Genomic DNA, 19,167 nt, shown 5'->3' on the forward strand with positions numbered 1-19,167 from the left:
GCTATGTCGTTACCCCCCTTCGCAGACAAATGTGCACGATGTTTGTATTCAGAATATTTTAGCCTCATTTCTGGATAGTGGGAGAAAGTGGAGACACTTGGTTTATCTTTCATATATATATATATATATATATATGTATGTATGGTTAAAAGGAAGAAAACCACCCACTGCCCAATGTCTCTTAGTTCATAAGATATTGTACATTTGACCTGTGTGTGACATTTTGTCATAAGTTGCATTAATAACGTAGCTATAATGTATGTTTTTGTTTTGACTTTAGCAGTTTGACTGAACATTTTGTAGCTCCCTCACACCACTTATATCTCTAGTTATAAGTGTTGATCAGTGTTGATATGAGTGCAAAAGCCATGAGAACCAAAACTGTACTCTTGGAGCTGGACCCATAAAGTGGTTGAAACCCCAAAAGCAATTAAAACATAATTGCACTGTGTATGTGAGGTGCAAATGAAGTAACACACTTAAATATCTGCTAACATCAATTAACCGGGCACAGCCCACTGTCTGGGGAGTTATGTGAGAAACACCAGCATTTATTTAAAAGTCAGCTCCTGTACTTCAGAGGTTATTAAGCTCTCGAAAGAATGCAACAGTATTAAGAAACACAAACAGACTTTGTCTATTAGACGTTTTAGAACTGAGGATAATGAATTTTGGGGATTTTACTTTTTTTTCTAATGAAATACAGCTCATAATGCTTTACTACTGCTTTATTATCACATCTCATGGTTCTATGAGTGGATGGAGTTTACTCATGTGTTGATAAATGGATAACAGATTATTATGGGGCAGCCTTTTTCATGTGACAGTCAGCTTTTAGATTATTTTCACTTTTAACGTTGCCATCACCATCAAAGTGTCTAAACTCAGTGTTTGTATGTCTAAACATAACCAGGTATTAACCTGGAAGTTCATTCACTCAGTCAGTCATTGATTGGCTGCTTTAAAGTGTGAGCATTTCCACCATCTTGTTACTCAACAGATATGCACAGCAATTCCAGTAGCTATATCAGGCTTTGCCATGTTTTCTATTTCCAAACTGTACCATGTTCCACTTTATGATTTTATAAATAGAGGCGTACAGCATATTCACTGCTGAAATATCCCTTTAAGCAGCCCATTTGTTCTCCAAAATATTGTTTTTTTTGTCTTATATAATTTGCTAGTGGGTGTGTGCTCTTATCTTCAAACAAGCAAAGCTGATTTGCATTTGGGAACAAGCACAATTTTACCCCACTGGCAGATAGAGTATATCAGTGAAGATTTAAATACTCAGAGCAAGATTAATTGACTAACTTGGATTTTCCTTTTTTCTACAATTATAGATGTGATTATAAAGATACAACTCTCAGCAAACCCTACGCAGCACGTGTCTTTTGCTTTATGAAGATGAACACCCACTTAATTGGTGAGGACTGTGGGTGGGTGTAACTGGTGGGTGGATTACTACATTAATCTTAGCTACTCTATAACCTTCAACATTAACCATATCTCAGCGCTACACTATACAAGTCTCTTTCTGCAAGAGAATGTACAGAGCTCAAAGAGATTTTAAAAAGTGTCTGCACATGGATGATGATGTTTAGAAAACCACTCCGGAATTGAATCATGATTAATTACGGTGGCATTTCTGCTTTGTTTTATGGACAAATGGTTTTGGAAGATTTGTGGAGAGGGAAGGAGGCAAGAAGCAAGCAACATTTAAATATGCTATTGAGTTGTAAGATCCAGTTCGACCCTTTCTAATACAAAGAGTCAACACACTTAAGTTTCTGCAGCTTTTACAAGTCCCAACTTCATGATATTGAAATAATATCAGACAAACGATGCTTACCTTAAATCTTAGCTTCTTAATCTTTGTTCGGTTATTTGGCGGACTGGCAACCAACATCAAGGTGCATTACCGCCATCTACTGTGTCTTCTTCTTCCTTAGCTGAACCATGTTGAGCCCTGTTTTTTAAAAAGCATGAGCGGGCTTTAATCTGTAATTAAGTGATAGAAGTAAATGCTTTAATCCACTCGTTTTGGTGGATATACTTTATTGTATTTATAATAAATTGACCCTTTGAATCTTGTCTTAATTTAACGATTAATTGTTACTTTGAAAATGGTAAAAAAATTATTAAAGAGGCTGAAGGAATGCGTGATGAATGTTGCTGAAAAAACCTCTTTGATGTTCATGCAGCATTTGATTTGTGAAAAGTGGAAAAAAAACAATGGTCACTGTTGCAGTGTCTAAACAACAAGTGACAGATGTAGCCTACAACGACATTGAATTGTTTATTAAATCAATAAGTTTGAACCTAATTGTCCTCAGTTAATTAGATAGAACCATGGCCTGTAAATAAAGCTGGACGACGCATCTCTAGTTACCGCCAATTCCTGCTCAACCAATCGCAAGTCAGTCTCAGCTGTCAATCATGCTTTACGCCGTTTCTATAAAATCACATAATTAAGTAAATCCAAAACCATTTTTGAGAAAAAATAATTGAACATTTACTTTGACATTCTACTCTAGTCCATATCCTATGTGATCATATGAAGGAGCTGGGGTTTGTGAGCTATAGGTCAGAACAGGTCTTATAAAATTGTAAAGCATTTAAAGCTACATTGAGAGGTTTTAACTCACATTTACTAACTTAAATTTTTGGTGTCATACAGTTAGTGCACAGTAAGTTTATCAGAGCTGGTATGATATACACGATGTGGGCAGGAAAACCAAAACAATGAGTTAAAAGACAATGAAACACTGCTTTAAGGGGAAACCATCTATTTCACACCACACATAGTCCTGGGAAATGTAGTTCAGTCGGACAACTCACTTCAAATTTGTATTACAACAGTAGAACATGTCAGTGTTTGGTCTAGGCTCTGACTTAGTCACTCGTCCAGATATGATTATATATAGATATGATCGGAGTGATGAGCAAAAATTTAGCCTACAGGTAGATGCTGAGGTGGTGGAGGGGCTGAAGCAATTGGCAGTAATACTGACACAAACAAAGGCAGTGATGGCAAATTGTCTCTGCTTAAATAGACCGTCTAAAGAGGTGGGTGTGTATAATAGAGGATTGTGGAGAGGGAGTTTTGTGGAGAGTGAGGTATGTCACATGATTGGAGCAGCACTTGAGTTGGCTGCCTGAACTAGCTCACAAGCGTCGCTCCTTTTGTGAAAAGTAACATTCATACACGTGTAACGGCTTGTATAATGATCATGATAAAGGAGGCAATTAGGGGGAATAATACTTGTAATGACCTGACTGTATTTTAGCCTATAGAAGCCAGTGAAGTGTTTGAAATGATCTTCTGTTGCAATCATGCCCGTACAGCTTAAAGTCAGTGTGTGGCCATGCTGAGAACATGATATCTTGTAAACACTCCCACTCAATGGTTCTTATGTATATGACATTTTTATGTGGCAGACTGACATTAACTATATGTACCAGGCAGTGTGATATATTTACATTATGTAAGTGAGTCAAAAATCTCCCAGCAGGGGTCCATAAGCTTGAAGGTGGAGAAACCAGTATGGCTCATCAGATCAGATACATCAGAAGATGTTAACGGATCAGTGACGATTGTTTCCATCACTGCAGATGAACATTATCATTGTGGCGTTCAAGTACAGAAGAAAAAAAAACAAATCTGTCTTTATTTGCCTGCTTTAATTGCTTATTAACTTGGGATTACTTTGTGTTTTTGTTGAATGATTTTACATGATAATTAATCAGTTTCAGTCCGCAAATGAAACCCCTCCACAACAGAGCCCATCAACTAAACAAGCTTGTATGATGCATTTCAAACTGGGCCACCTCTGATGATTGTTGCACACAATGCACAATTCCTTAGAAAGGAGATCACTGATCTGCGCTAAAGCGGAGCAGGGTTTCTATCCCCACCCAATTTGATGTGACAAACCCAGTGGTGCTGAACTAATGCTGTTAAAAAGCTGCACCAGCCAACATGTGCTTTTGTCTATTCTTCCACTGCGGAGGCACTGGAAGTCGTCATGCAAGTGTACGCAGAGATGAGTCAAAAAGCAGAGGAACTCAACCTTGCAGGGAACAAGCTCGTCTATCTCTTTGGAGACCCCAATTTTGAAATCTCTGCTGTGGAAGCAAATCTATTTTCCACCTCTGTTGGGTTGTGTTTTCAGGTTGTGCCTTTGTGTCCCCACCTGTCTCCCCTCTGTGATTAGCTCTTTCACTTTTATTACAGCATCAAGGGTAAAGCTTTTGCGGACAACTGCGATGAGGGGAATCTTTTTCATTGAGCATATTAAATTGCCCTCCGTTGCATCATGACATCAGGATTATTTTCATGCCTTGGAAATGTTTTTAGAGGGATTCATCAGTGCAAGGTCTTCTGTTATCCTCTCATATGTTTTTCACAAATCTGCACAGAGGAACCATGGGCACTAAGTGAAGCCTGCGATTGAAGGGTTAGAAGGAACGAAGGACATTTTACAGGCGTTTAGAAAAATACATGCTTAGATTTGAGGCTTGGTGGCTTCTGAGTGTATGAAGCAATTTCTCTTTCATAGAGTGTGATACCAGATATAAACTCTTGATCCAACTAGAAAGTTAATATTACTGGTAACTGCACATTATCTTACAGCTACTGTGGAGCTAGCAATGCAGCAATTAGTTCTGCTGTTTCTGGTTGAGTGCCAAATGAAATGTGATAGTACATTAACCCATTTTAGAAATAAAAACCATCATGCAGTGTGATTTTTTTTTTTTTAGATTTGATTGTGATAGGATCTTAGTCAGGTGTAAATACAGTCTGTACATGACCAGCAAGTTGAAAAGTCATCTAACTCTAAAACTGCCTGCATATTTATATACAGAATCTGTAGGCGACGGACATGATTTTGGGACTGGAAGCCTTTTAGTTTCTAGTTTGACCAATCATGTTTGAGCAGGTTTACCGGTTGCATGCAGGTAAACAATGATGAGAGCATTATTTGCATTCAAATAATCAGTTGTGGCTCAGGAGAAGGAGCGGAACGTCCACTCACAAGTAGGTCGACTACTCAAGCCCATGTCTCCCCTATTCCGCATATTGAATTGTCCTTGGGCAAGATACTGAAACCAAAATGGCCCCTGACAGCTGCACTAGTTTGTGATAGAGATAATAGAAGAGGGAAGTCCTGCACACAGATAAATGTGTGTGTGAATGGCAAAACTGTCAAGTATAGAGAAGTGCCACAAAGAGAATGCACCATATGCAGATAGCTGTTAATAGAGGTTCAAATGTTGCCTTGACCCCAGAGGCAATTTCGTCACCAGATGAAAGCTGATTGGCTCCAAGATTTTTTATCTACTATGATCTCTTCTGGAAAACATGAAGTAAAGTAACCACTGGGTAGTCACTGCCATTGTTCATTGACCTTTCAGCATCGTCCTTTTGTCTGAGAAACAATGCACACTATTACAATGACTAGTTTCGACTGCTGTAAGTGCTGCACGAGTTGTACTTATCTTCTAACATAAAGGAAATGATTAGCATCGATCTATTGTAATAGCATGTTGGATAATATCACATGATAGGGATCATAGGTTTAATCCTACCAGACTAAATGGGAACGTAAAATTGGAACGACAGTAATACACATCTTCCAAGAGCAACAAATGAGACAACATAACAGTGGTTATATTTTCTCCTGTGGTGAGCTGAGTGTAAAAGCACATGATTTCTAAAGTAAAGTTCGTCAGCGGTGTCCTTCTGAAGATCTTACCTTGTCAAAGGAAGCAGTGAGTAGCCAGCGAGAATCAATAAATGGATTCCAGGAGCCTGCAGACCAACCAGTCTGACTTTGACAGTGCTCCAATTCCTTTTTCTCACACTACTTGACTGTTGTGTTTCAATCAATGGACTCCAGTGAGTGGATATCAGCACAGCCATCCCGATGACCACAGAGCCCATCAAGTTGCCGTGTGCACTATGAACTCTGGCCACATGCAATTCTTGTTTTAGGATCAATGTTGCAATGTGTATGACTCAGAGTGAATGATTGATGATGAACTCGGGCAACTTTTACCCCATATTGTTGCTTGGAAGTGTAAAATATTTTTATAGCACTGACGTACATAATCATTATACCTACTGTGAAAAATATATTGAATTGAATCCTGTTGCAAGCTTTAATATACAGCTATGGAGCATTAAGCAGCTGCTGGACATGTTTATAAGCAGCTAAAACCTTAACTACAAGTAAGTAACTAAGTCATATTGTAATAGATGATCTATTTTTATGGTGTTGAGGGTGTCTGGGCCCAAACAATTAATGATGAATGAATTAAACAAGTGACAAATGGGACAAATAGTGAGGGTTTAAACAGAAAAACACTGCAGAGCTGGTGTCAAGACTTTCAGACATGCACTGAACTCTGCGCTGTGTTTTCTTCAGAGGAGATCTGGACATAATGCAAATGTCCAAATGTGAGACACTCTGCCGTCTCTGCGGACTTTCTCCTCCTGGCCTCTGTCCATATGAAATCAAGGAAAGTTGACGTGGTTAATTTGAGATGATAGCCAAATTACTGTCACACCTACAACCGATTTGTTGGCCTACGCTTGTGACCTGCCCATGCTGTACCCTGCGTCAGAAGGGATTGGCTCCAGCACCTCCATAACTCTGAAAGGATAAACGGCATAGATAATGGATGGATTCATTAAATAACATTTAATATGTACAGTTGCACTGACTAGTGCAACATGGTGAGAGCTGAGGGCAGACTGGGCCTAAAGTGCCAACATTTTCAAAAGATGCTTCGGACTGAAGATTTTAAAGGGATGCTTCAGATATGACACATTTAAGATGACAAAAAAAATCCTGTAACACCAAGAGTGTGAGAGAAAACTCTTCTACACCAGACTAAAGGCTGTGTGCTACAGCCATAGCAGTCACAATGTTCAGTAAAAATGCTAAGCTACTGCTACAGTGCTATTAATCTTTGACTGATGTCTACTTTCTGGGCCCATCACAACCCCACAGGAAGACTAAAAAAAAATGTCCAGAAGTAAACCAGAAAAACAAAAATATCACCAGCGGGTGATGGAAGCCCACAGAGATCTGAAGAAAGCGGGGCTCTACCACTGAGCTGTATGTGCACAGCCTCAGTGGCCTCAACATGCACTAAAGAGCCTCACTAAACACTATAATTCACCAGCTGCCTTTGTTGTACAAGTCTTTGCTGATGGGGGATCTTTTTCTTGTCTTTGGGTGAGTACTATCTCCGTGACATGGATGGTTACCGTGCAGAATACACAGCAAAGTGCACCTCGTATCAAAGGGAGCATTCAGTATCTCGAGGCCCGCTTTAATCATACATCACTTTAAATTCTCTTTTATTATCAAATTTTCTGAAGCTAATTAAAATGGGGCTCTTATCAGGCTTTGAAAGCAGATCACGTATTGAGCAAGAAACAAAAATTAATCCTATTATTGGAACGAGAATATTGGCTGACGGAATCGCACACTGATTATTTTGATTTGATTTGAAACTTCTCTATCAGCTCATCTTCAAACACATTCAAAACATACTGCGTTCTGTCCACAAGGGAAGCCTCACATCAGACATGTTCCGATTTGACAAAAAGCTGGCTGACAGGCTGCTGATTGGTTTTGTGCCCTTCATATTCCCTTCCCATTGTGTGTCCCTGTACCGGGCATATTTCTTTTCAATGACTTCCCTCTGTCAGCCATTTCGTGAGCATGCAGACAGACTGTATGTGAGGGTCCTATTTCAAAACTGCTTGTCTCTCATTCAGGAAGCATAAGCTCTTTAACACCTGCAGTATGAATTATATAACAGCCCTCCATATGGACAGTTGTCTGCATAAACACACATCTTACTTGCTTGAGCACAGTGCAAATAGACACTAATCTCTCAGTATCATATCTGACACCGCCTCTGTTCACTTCTGTGGACAGACCTGAGTTAAATTAACATTCACCATCTATTCTCTCTCCGTTTGTTTTATGCATCTTGGTTTGACAGATGGGTGGGGTTTACTGCCTCAGAAGTTTTAATGTTGGTTAAAGTTTGAATTACAGATGGCTGTGTAAACCCCTGTTGCAAACACTTTTCCTGTGTTAAACTTTTCCCATGGCACATGTGGCTCAGCCAAATTAACTTGAACTCTAACCAGTTTAGAATACTTATGCAGTAAATACTCACATAATACATTATTGAGTTACTATGAAATGTCTTTCAATTTCTCCTTTTCATGCCACACATACTCCAGCTAATCTATTTCACTTTGGTGTTTCTAAGACTGTGAGACAGTGTGGGACAATATCACATTCAAATTATATCTCTCACTATCACTATGTTCTTGTGGAACAATAAAACACAACAGGCCTAATTATTGTAGCCTTATCAGACACTAAGCACTGAAGATGTACAATTTTACTATAGGGAAAATCCTTACAAGAACATATAAGCTGTGTCATTCAGGGGCTGCCTCCTATGCATTTGAAGATTGATTGCGTCACATGGGCTGAGATACTGTACCTGTATATGTCCTTCCACCCATGGGTGGATAGCCAACCTATCCCAGGATTTATTGCATGCTGGTAACCAAACGATTTTTCAGAAGAGATAATGGCAGCAAATAGACACATTTTGTCTAAGAAAACTGTATTACATGTCAGGCATTGTGTGGGTGACATCTGTCCGCTATAATCTTTACTTTTCTAGTAATGAAAACATGTAAAAAGTCCCAGTAGGCAATATATAAAGTCTGACAGACCAAGGCTAGATGTTTACCCCTTGCATTTCACTATTTATGCTATGCTAAGCTAACCAGCTATTAGTTGTAGACTTACATAGCGGACATAAAGTGACCAGAATTAATTATCTTTGATGAAGCAAATAGGCATGTTTCCTTTCAATCTGTAACTTCATTCGTTTGCAAAATGTATGAACTCCATGGATATTAATTCCAAACAGCCAATGTATGACTGTGCTGACATAAACTGCAGCACACTGTGTGTCCAGGGGCATTTGATTGTGTTTTAAAATGTGGGATCTGTGGTCCTCCTCCAGATATTTTTTTTAATAAAAATTTGGGGCATTTTTACATCACCTAACCCAAAAGTAAGTAAAGAAACAATCACCTACTTTAAACATGTATGGCATGAATCTCTTATTTGTGTGCCCGCTCTTGATTTTACACAGAGGCTCTAGAGATGGTCTTATTCCAAGTTATACAGGAATATGTATGGCCCCTTCCACACCTGGTAATAACATGTTTATTTTGATCTGATCTCAAGAGGTAAGCTCTAAATACAGGTGTGAACACATTCAAATATGAAAGCGATCCCTTCGCGCAAGACCACATTCAGAAGTGGTCGGGGCCACATGTGTCCACATTCTTTATCAGTATAAACACAAATGTGTCCTGGGCCCCTCCTACTCACTGACATCCTCTGAGCAGCTGCAGCTTCGCTATGAATCAACTATACAGTATTTGTTCTCTTCAGACTGGGTAAAAACATTCTTAGAAATGATGTACGTGTTGATTTGCATATAGGGCAGGGAAGTGGGAAGGCATGTGGTGACACATGTTAATACCAGGTGTGAATGGGGCCTGAGTTGAAACACTTAAACCTGCATGATCTCAAATCAAGCACTAATTTAATCCATAGCCTAGAAGATGACTTAAAAGGGTCATTTTAGTAGATGACTAAAGCTCACTGTGAAACCACCACTTACAGTCTCTCATTTACCCTGTATGCAGAAAATGAGAGAATAATCAAAATAATGAAAGCACAAAGCAGAGCGGCTGGATGAAAGGATCATTACACAGAGCGAAGCGTCCTAACATTTAAAAATATTTCCATCCAAAGTTTGAAAGCACAAACAGATTAAATCAAAGTCTTTGCAAGTCATTCTCCATCTGTGAACATTTGAATGATTTGACAGTTTTTTTTCTGTGGTGCTGTGAGGGGAAAGCCCCCCCCCCCCCCCCCCCTCTGTCTGTCTGTCACTGTGCTGTCAGTTTGCTCAATTCATCAGTGAAGGGTTGGACTGAACCATCTCAAAGGGTGGTCCAAAACAGTTTGATGTTTTATTCCTCTTTTGTCAGCTGCCAGCAATAGTGAAATGATCATTGACATATGCTGCTCAAATATAGTCATCACATTGCAGAGACTGTATAAGTTTATTTTTGTACAGACAAAGAAAGAGGTTGCAGAACCTTAACTTTGCTTCGCCTAGTTGAACAATGGGGATGCATTTGTTCTGCTCTCTCTATTGATCAGGCACCTATGGGTGTGTTGAGTGAGTCTGCACAAGAAGCATAAACTGTCCTGACTATTTTCCTTTCAGTCGTCTATTCATATTCATGAGATTTAATACAGCCTTGGCTGGCTAATGAGGCACTCATAGAATAAGTGAGTTAATAGACCAGAAACTCGTTAATAATTCATTATTTAAGTAATTTAACAAGCAGAAGATCAAATGTATTCGTTCCAGCATCTTGATTTGTCCGATCATGTAATGTATCTATCTTTCTCTCTTTCCTGAAATCTCCTCTTAACAATACAGATGCCAGGTGTGAACCACTCTAAGGAAGTGCAGGGTCAACTTTGGTGGACAAAATTCAATATTAATAAAAATTGAATCAACAGGCAAAACTGTCCCAGCAGCAATAGTATCTCTTCAGCCGGATCATTTTGATTATCTGACTGAAAGTCACCGGAGTCGTGGGTTCTGATCTGTCATGGCAACAAAATTTATAGAATCGCCTTTTTTTCACAATCTTTTCATTTCATTACAAAGTAAAAGGACAATGTTTGTTGTGTTACTGCAATGCTTTATGTTGGGCTGAATTACAGAACTTTTAATTTGAAAAGTTGAGAACTTGAAATTGAGTTGATTTCTTAACAGGCCTCTGAAATAGCCGAAATGCAATGTATGAAAACAACACCAGTTGTTGACTATATCATCAAACATTGATGGATAAACCTTCGCTGCAGATAAACCAGGTAGGATGAACAGAAAGTTTTCTAACTTCACTTTGATAAAAAAGCTCTGCACACAACGCCCAGCACACAAACAATAAAAAGTGGCAGTAAATTGGAGAAATGACCAGGAATAATTCTGAAGTAGCTCTGGAGCATTAACACAGGAGAAGAAAAAAGAACATTGCAAACAGGCTGGTTAATAACAGGCACTGCTCTTGTATTTGTTGTCTTCATGACGGCTTCTCGTACGTCCCTGTCTCTCTCCCTCAGAGTCAAATTGTTGCGCTCACACACTCCGACTCGCTCTCTGCTGTTTGTTTGGAGGACGACTGGTGCTGGTAATCAGCTTTCACTGGCAGCCTTAAAAAAAGTTAAAGCAATGAGCAGCTGCCAGCAATCATGTGTCTGTGAGTTTGTGTACGCTGGTGTGTGTCAGTGGAGTGTGCATACAAAATCTAATCACAGATGGCTTGATCAGACAGTGTATCCTACTGTGGTAGAAAGGGTTTCTGCTTTTCCACATGTAAAATTTAGAAATCATCCACCCACAGTGGAAGACAGCCTGTAGGCTTTTGCATGCAACGTGTGCATGAGTGGCTTCGCTGCGGTGCTCTATGTCAGGTCTGTAACAAGGGTGATGGATGGAGTTTGTTACTCACAAGTGATTTGCATCATTTTTACTGTTGCCGTATATCTCCCGTGGGAACCATCATAAACCACATACTTTTCACCTTCATTTTTTTCACTGTAACAGATCACATTCTGTCAGAAGTTAACCCATCCAAAGTTGCTACTCCTTTCTTTCCTCTCAGGCGTGGTGGTGGGTGGGGGGTAGATTGGTCTTTGATGCCAGCCATCCACCTTTTTCTGGCCTCCCTCTGCTCCAATTGACCCTCCTCCGCACAGTGATCCACTTTTCCTTCCTCATGTTCCCAGGCTATGTCTCTTGTTCCCTCTCCCCTCCTCTTTACTGTATCTCGCTCTCTCCCTCGCTCCCCCCTCCCCAGCACGATGGCTCCGTGTTGCAGTGCACCTTCAGGCCATGTGTGGGATGGTGTTGTGGGCTGGCATCTGGCAGCCTCTGATAAGAAAGCGAGTGAGCTTGTGCTATTCCTTCTGAGATGTTTTAATTTTTTTTTTTCTTCCTGTGGTCGTCCAGGGAGACCATTTGGCCAAGGTTTTTCCTGTGTCTGAGGGACCTTGCACAAAAAGTATTATACAATGGAGCCAGACCACAAAGTTAACACAGTGACCATATGTGCCTCCAGTGAGAAATGGCTACATGCAGTCAAAAGATATGCAATTATTTGCTCTTTTGTGATGATTTTCTCATATGCTGCACCAAATCTTAACACTGCATGGATTTACTGTCCACTTGGCAGAAGCAGAAGAAGCTGAATACGTGACTTATGACTACCAAATAAAAGCTATAAAAGGCTATAATCAAGCAAGAGAAAAGCTATTCCACTATTAAAAAAGTACACAGAGTGGCAGAGTGTCTGGAGGAATGTTTCTTTCCTCTGGATGAATATAAGTCTAATATTCCCTTTGTCTTTATTTTTTAGCTTGAATCTCTACTAACTCTTGAGATCTGGTATGTTGCTCTTTGCTCCACTGCGTTCATCAGTGACTTGCATTTGGGACTGACTGACTGACTGACAGACCTACTGACCAGTGCAGTATTCTGTTATGAGCTTTGCTGGATATGAGGTTGAGTAGAGCAGAGTTTGTGGGCTGGGCAACAATGAGCTAAAACAGAGTAAAACTGTTGTGGGTTGGTCATTACGAGTAAAACACAAGTTGCGAGTAAAACATAAGTTGCTTTCAGACATGCACTGAGCTCAGGAGATAGGTGTGAATGCAAATGTCCGATATCTGAAATCTCTACTGACTTTCTCCAGAAAGTCTGGAGGAGCTAATGTGAGAGCATCTCTAGTATTCTCTAGAGTATTCACCATGAGTGTGTGGAGGGGTGATGACGCTTTCAAAACATGAGACACAAAAATGTGCTGTAAATAAAGAACTTGTGATCTGTGCAGCAGATGCATTTGGTACGTCCTGTGTCTGCCTGCTGCACCCCTCGCCTGAATCTTTGGGAGGATTTGATGATACTGTGAACGTGTCTGAGCAGAGAATCTCCTGCTGTGCACGTGTGAAAGGCAAACTGCAGAGACAGTGTGGATCAGGTCTTAGGGTCAAAAATGTGGGTAAACTTCACAAAGATGTGAATTTACATAAAGACTTATTAAGATAAATGTCTGGTCTACGTCCCTTTAGCTCATTTTTGGTCTTCACTAAATCTTGATGGAAATGTCTGGCTCTTCACCTGCTAAATGTCCCACATTGTTCCTATGTAGTTGTTTACCGTTGGCAAAAAGCTGACGCTGGGGAGGAGGATTGAAGTCATTCATCATAGCTTCCACATACACCGCAGTCATTTCATCCATTGTTAATATGAAGAATGTTGATTGCTGCAGCTTCAAGATTGGCCTATTTATCACAAACTGTCATAGGGGTAAAAAAATATGGCTTAACTTCAAGATTACAAAGACACAGACTTTGATGGCACCCTCGGAGAGTCTAGATCTTCCTGATACTGCTTCAGATCCTGGCAACTTATGTTGAGGTGGAATATAGTCCTTTACTGGTGGTGAACAGATAATCAGAGCCACAGGCTGCACTTTATCACACTGAAAATCTCTTTCCATGAAGTTTTAAATTAATTGCTCACCTCAGAGGATAAATACTGCAACATCTGTTTATTAATTTCACTCCTAGGCTTACTTTGTTGAATAGCATATGCGCCCTTTCTTGATGGAAATATGTCCCAGGCTACATTTCTTCCCTAGCTTAATTCTGTGTTTGACCTGGGGCTGTGGGGGTGGGATATAAGGGTCCAACATTATTTGTAATTCAGCAATTAATTCCAAATGGAACTCTTGGGAAAGACACACCTAATTGCTATAATCATCCTCCCATTTCATAAAACCCTACAGCATTTTCTAAGCTTGTCACCAGTGGAGTCTGTGGTTAGTGTCTCGCTCGATACTAATCGCTGTGTGCTGAGGATGGACTTTTTGTGCCGCACATATACAAAGTAGGAAATCATTTGTTCTTGTTGTACTTCTGAGAGATATATTTTAAAGTTTTTTTTAATGTAGAAACACTACCACGCAAACCACTGAGAAGGTTCATATACTGTATATGGCCAAACATGCCTGTTATGGTCTGTATTGATGTTTCTCTAATCTTGATGACCACTCAGTGTTTAGAGTACAGTTTGGCCTTTCACACATTCATACAGTGCATCTATGTGGTGCACTTCCTACATCACAGATCAATTTAACACTGCTTATACAATTGGCATTTTGGGGCACAGTATCTTGCCCAAGAACACCTTGGGGAGACTGATATCAAACCTCCGACCTTCTGGTCGAGGACGACCACATCACATATCACTGCCTACCTCCTTTTTCGTCTGTCGTATACAATAACTTCCATAAAACAATTAAAACCACTCATTCATTTACACTCACCCTCCTCCTTTGTATCAAAAGCAAGGTGAAAATCCCACATATTTTTGACTAAATGCAATATTTAAAATTTGATTCTTTTACTATTGATGGATTAATATGCATTTTATTCCTGCCAGTGAAGTAGATTTTTTTGGCAGGGCACAAAATCAGGTCAGCAAAGTCAGACATATAATTTGAAATACATGACTTGCAAACACCTTTCTGTGCCCCTCATGAATCTCAACTCTCAGGAGCCAGAAAAGTAAAAAAAAAAAATCAATCTTCAAAATAGCTTAAAGGTCATTTTTTCTTTAAAACTAAATTAGTAAGTTAATGTATTTTTCCACTTGTGACCCTCACACAGACCTCCATTGGCATCAATATGACAGTTGCAGAATGTATAACATAATTTATTCTGCATTAAGGCTGTAACTTCATTTTGATGTGATGTTTCCTTTAACGTTGAACCTTTGGGTTTCCAGTTCATTTTCTGTCAAATTACTGTAAAATGCATCATCACCTCGTGAATAAACTTCCAAGATCTTAATCCATCTCTCTTCCTCAGGGCTGCTCTCTTAAAGCATCTTGATTCTACTGTTAGACATGAGCATCAAACACATCATAGAGCATACAGGAATATCACACACTAACACACACACACACACACACCATCTGGGCCCTTCGTATCTCACCCTTTTCTCCATCTCACGCTTGAGAGGTTCAGAGGCTTGGGCCGGAAAGTTCAGCAGTCAGGAGCGATGCGATGCGCCAGGCAGGGAGCCAGCCAAATATTAAATGAATAACAGACACAAGTGAGATGCTTTGGCTGGATAAAAGGAGCAAAGGCATGAGGCGTAGGCAATGGCTTGTCAGTTACCCATTTATGTCTGATATAGCGCAGAACCTGTGACTTGCCTCGGAGGTGCGAGCAGTAATATCTGATGGGTGAGGGAGCGTATCCACCACTGGAGATACATGTGGTCATCTTTAAACTCAATTTGTTTTGGAGCCATCTGAAAATGTACAGCGAGCTGAGTCACCCCTACATGTTTATTTTGTCTTGTACTGTTACATACCAGAGCCTTTATAGTCTATATTGAGCAGTTGTGGAAAAACAGTAATTTAGTGATGCAGTCATTGAGGTTGTTTCTGATTCACATGTCTTTAAATAACCATCCACCATCCACCACAGGGACTTTGTAACAACCCAGGAACATTTTTAGATTTCTCAAATTCTAAATCTTCATCGAATTTTGGAGGAACTGGAGGAAACCAGAATATGTTCAGTTCCTGGGCCACAGTCCATGAATGAAACATTATTCATTCGATCATCAGTTCAAAATCAAATCTTTAGTAACTGATCAGTAGACTCACAATCCATTTGCAGTAAGCATTGCTTCTCCTCTAAAGCAGGACCTTGAATAATGCCTGGCTGGACCCCAGTTTGTGGTATTTGAGGTAAAATACAACTTTAACAAGCACCTAAAGGGGCACAATATAAAGTTAAATGTTACAGCTCTTTAAAATTATATTAAATTATTCAAGCTCAGGACCTGACACCTCAGTATTATCTTACCTAATAAAGCAGGTCCACATCTTGTAATTCTAGGTTGTAGTGGTGGAAATATGAGGTATAACTACAAAATGAATTATAGGAGTCGAAAGAAGCGAACGGGCAATTATCAATGGAGACATTTTTAATACACACAACGAACATGTAAGACATTCAAGTGAGAGCTTTGCTTCAGTCACCTCAATACATTTACATACATATTAGCCCCACCTCCACCTGAGCAGCTGGAGCCGCTCCATCCATCTCTGTCTTTCTTACCCTCTCCCCTCTGGTTGCTGTGCTGAGAGCAACTTGTTTTTATCAGATTATCAAATTAGTTTTAATGCCTAATTGACATCTCTATATTTATTATTTTAATATAAAGTAATGAAACAGCCAATGATTTTTTTGTTTGCTCGTTTAGCTATAGTCAAGGTGAAAGCCCTCATGTAACAAACCTGCTGCTATGAGAGGGAGAGAGCGGACGGTGGTTACACACTGTAGAGTCCCTACAACTCAAGCAGAGATGGAGGAGGAGGGCAAAATAACTCACCGAGCCACAGGGTGGAAGGAAGATATCACAGGGCGCATGAGTGCGCACAGCAAGCGTGCACACACAGAGACGCACACAAGCAAACACACTGAAATACTGTTGGGAGTGCAGGCTGCAGTCCTTATGACAGTCCAGAACCCTCATGCAAATAGGTGAGAAGGGAGCAACAGCAGCAGTAGGTGCTACAATGTTTCTGGATTCTTTGTTTCCGCTTTTTTTTACGTTTGAAAACACTCAAAATGAACACTGTATATGCAACTTAGGCTACCTGAATGAAGTTAAGTGATTGGAATTCCAGCACTTCAAAGTGAGCCTTTCCAAGAGAAGGCTGGGTTACTAGGTTAGTGTGTGAAACCTAACGAGGATACGATTTGGGATGAGAATCAACCCTAGACATCTCACCGATTTCTTTTTGCATGTGTACCAGGTTTAAAAGCATTAAATGACCTGTATTCAAAATATCTTCATTGAGAAATTTGGGCACAGTTTCGCTCTCACCAAAAAGCCATTCAAGAGAATCAGATCATTCGCCATTACTTTTACCTCTTAAATCTTTAATAATAGCTCCGAAAAGAGCATTTGAGACTGACTCCCACCCTCATGCATCTATAGGAGCTCTCCTTCACTGACGTGCACCTGTGTGTATTGGAAGGTCAGTGCCAGGCTCAGTGCAGGAGCTGACTGTAACAAGCTGCTGTCAAAGCAGTTAAGTTAGTTAAAGCTGTGTATCTACAAGTATGATTATAAAAGCTTGTTTTGTAGCATAGTGAAGCTTCTATATGTGACACTGTCCATATGCCTGCCTATAAAATGGACTGAGGTCAAAGGAGAGTGTAAATATTTGTCAGTCATCATGTCCATCGCTCAGTGTCAGCAGCAGTTACACAGCAGTTTGTTTAGAGGAACTGGACCTTCTGTTAGCTTGTTCTCTGCCCGCTATCAGTTAGAAGCTGTGACAGCCAATTTGTCACAAGAGCGAAGCAGCACATGGACAACCATTAACACCTGCTGACAGTCAAACTGCAGCATCCAGTGGAATTATCTGAGTAATTAATGCAGAGATGAGATCACACCAACAGTGACGCCTGTCAACATGAGGATGTTCCAAACCAAGAGTACTCAGCAAGTGCTAATCATTACATGAGTATGCAAGAGTCACATGTGAGGGATCCGTCTCCCAGGATGGACAGAATTGCAATAGTTTTACTGAATAACTATATTTTCAACATTGATTAGAAGAAACAGTTGGCCTATAGCCCTAGCATGATGGAAAGGTGTGTCAATATTTATATGATTTATACATTTGCAAATGTCTGATAGAGATGAAAGGAGCAGCAATGACAACTGAAGTGGAGGAGTTATTGTGAGTAATGGTAAAATATGTGAGTGGGCATATTGTATATCAAACAGTCTTATTGTAATCATAGTCCACGATCAGCTGCCACCGTGATCACGATCCACCATCATCAGGATCTCTGAGGATCCTTTGTCGATCCACGACCAAATTCTACGATGGACCATCAAGATCCACAATGTGGCCGCAGCAGCGATCCTGGATCTGCAAATGTTAAAGCACGATGACTCTGGGGAAGAAGTCAATATGGATTAGACATCAATGTGATAAAGAGGGAGAAGAGGAAAGAGAAGCTCCATGTTTCATTTGTGTCCCCTGACAATCTAGGCCTGTAGCAGCATAACTAAGAGCTGGTCGAAGAGGCTGTAAGCCGAGTCTTAAATGTAGAGAGGGTGTCTGCCTCCTGAACTGAAACTGGGAGATGATTCCACAGGAGAGGAGCTTGATAGCTGAAGGCTCTGGCTCCTACTCTACTTTTAGAGACTTGAGGGTGGTTATGATGTGAGTACTCAGTAGTTATAACTACATTACTACATGGTTACACTTGTGGGTCGGACAGCAATCATCTTTCAGGTTTTTAAAATTCATTCTGTTTTCAACCACACACATTTGTGATGCTATCAGCCAACAGCCTAACTATTCAAACCAGCCTGGTAGTTCTCACTACAGGTGCCTCCAGGAACCCCACAATGACACACAAACACACACATGTACACATGGTCAGGGCCAGTAAATATAAAGACCTATAGTGTGACAACACTGTAATGTCAATGACCAACAGTGACTTCTGATCCAGTTTGAGTAACTTCAGCGGCTCCTTCACCGTGGGACAAACTCCAGATGGTTTGAGCAACCTGCATTATGATGGAGCTTGAAAATAAAATAAAAAAACCTGTCGAAGCCTGATTCTCCATCTGCAGCATCAACATTTTAATCATGCGTCTGGCACATTTTTGCCTCAGAATATCCCTGACAATTCGGTACAACCTGCTCAGCTCAGTTGATTTAACTCATCTCCGATGGCACATTTGCTGCTGAATATGAATTAAGTCCTACATCATCCCGGACTGCCCATCCACATTCTTATTTTGTCACGATAAAGCTTCTTACATTTTCACCAACTCATGTTTACATAATTTCTCTTATTAATTATTAACCTCTATTAATTTGTGCGTCTTTATCTCTAATCTGAAGGC

At 40.2% G+C, this 19,167-nt stretch overlaps 1 protein-coding gene across 1 annotated transcript in view; it reads left to right on the top strand.

The window, feature by feature from the left end:
* Positions 1–19,167, top strand: part of LOC109627982 (leucine-rich repeat and fibronectin type-III domain-containing protein 2) — a 137,769-nt gene that overhangs the window by 100,926 nt on the left and 17,676 nt on the right. The gene's annotated exons all lie outside the window — the stretch shown is intronic.

The sequence above is a fragment of the Paralichthys olivaceus genome, chromosome 12, assembly GCF_024713975.1.
Source record: "Paralichthys olivaceus isolate ysfri-2021 chromosome 12, ASM2471397v2, whole genome shotgun sequence".
Classification (NCBI taxonomy): domain Eukaryota; kingdom Metazoa; phylum Chordata; class Actinopteri; order Pleuronectiformes; family Paralichthyidae; genus Paralichthys; species Paralichthys olivaceus.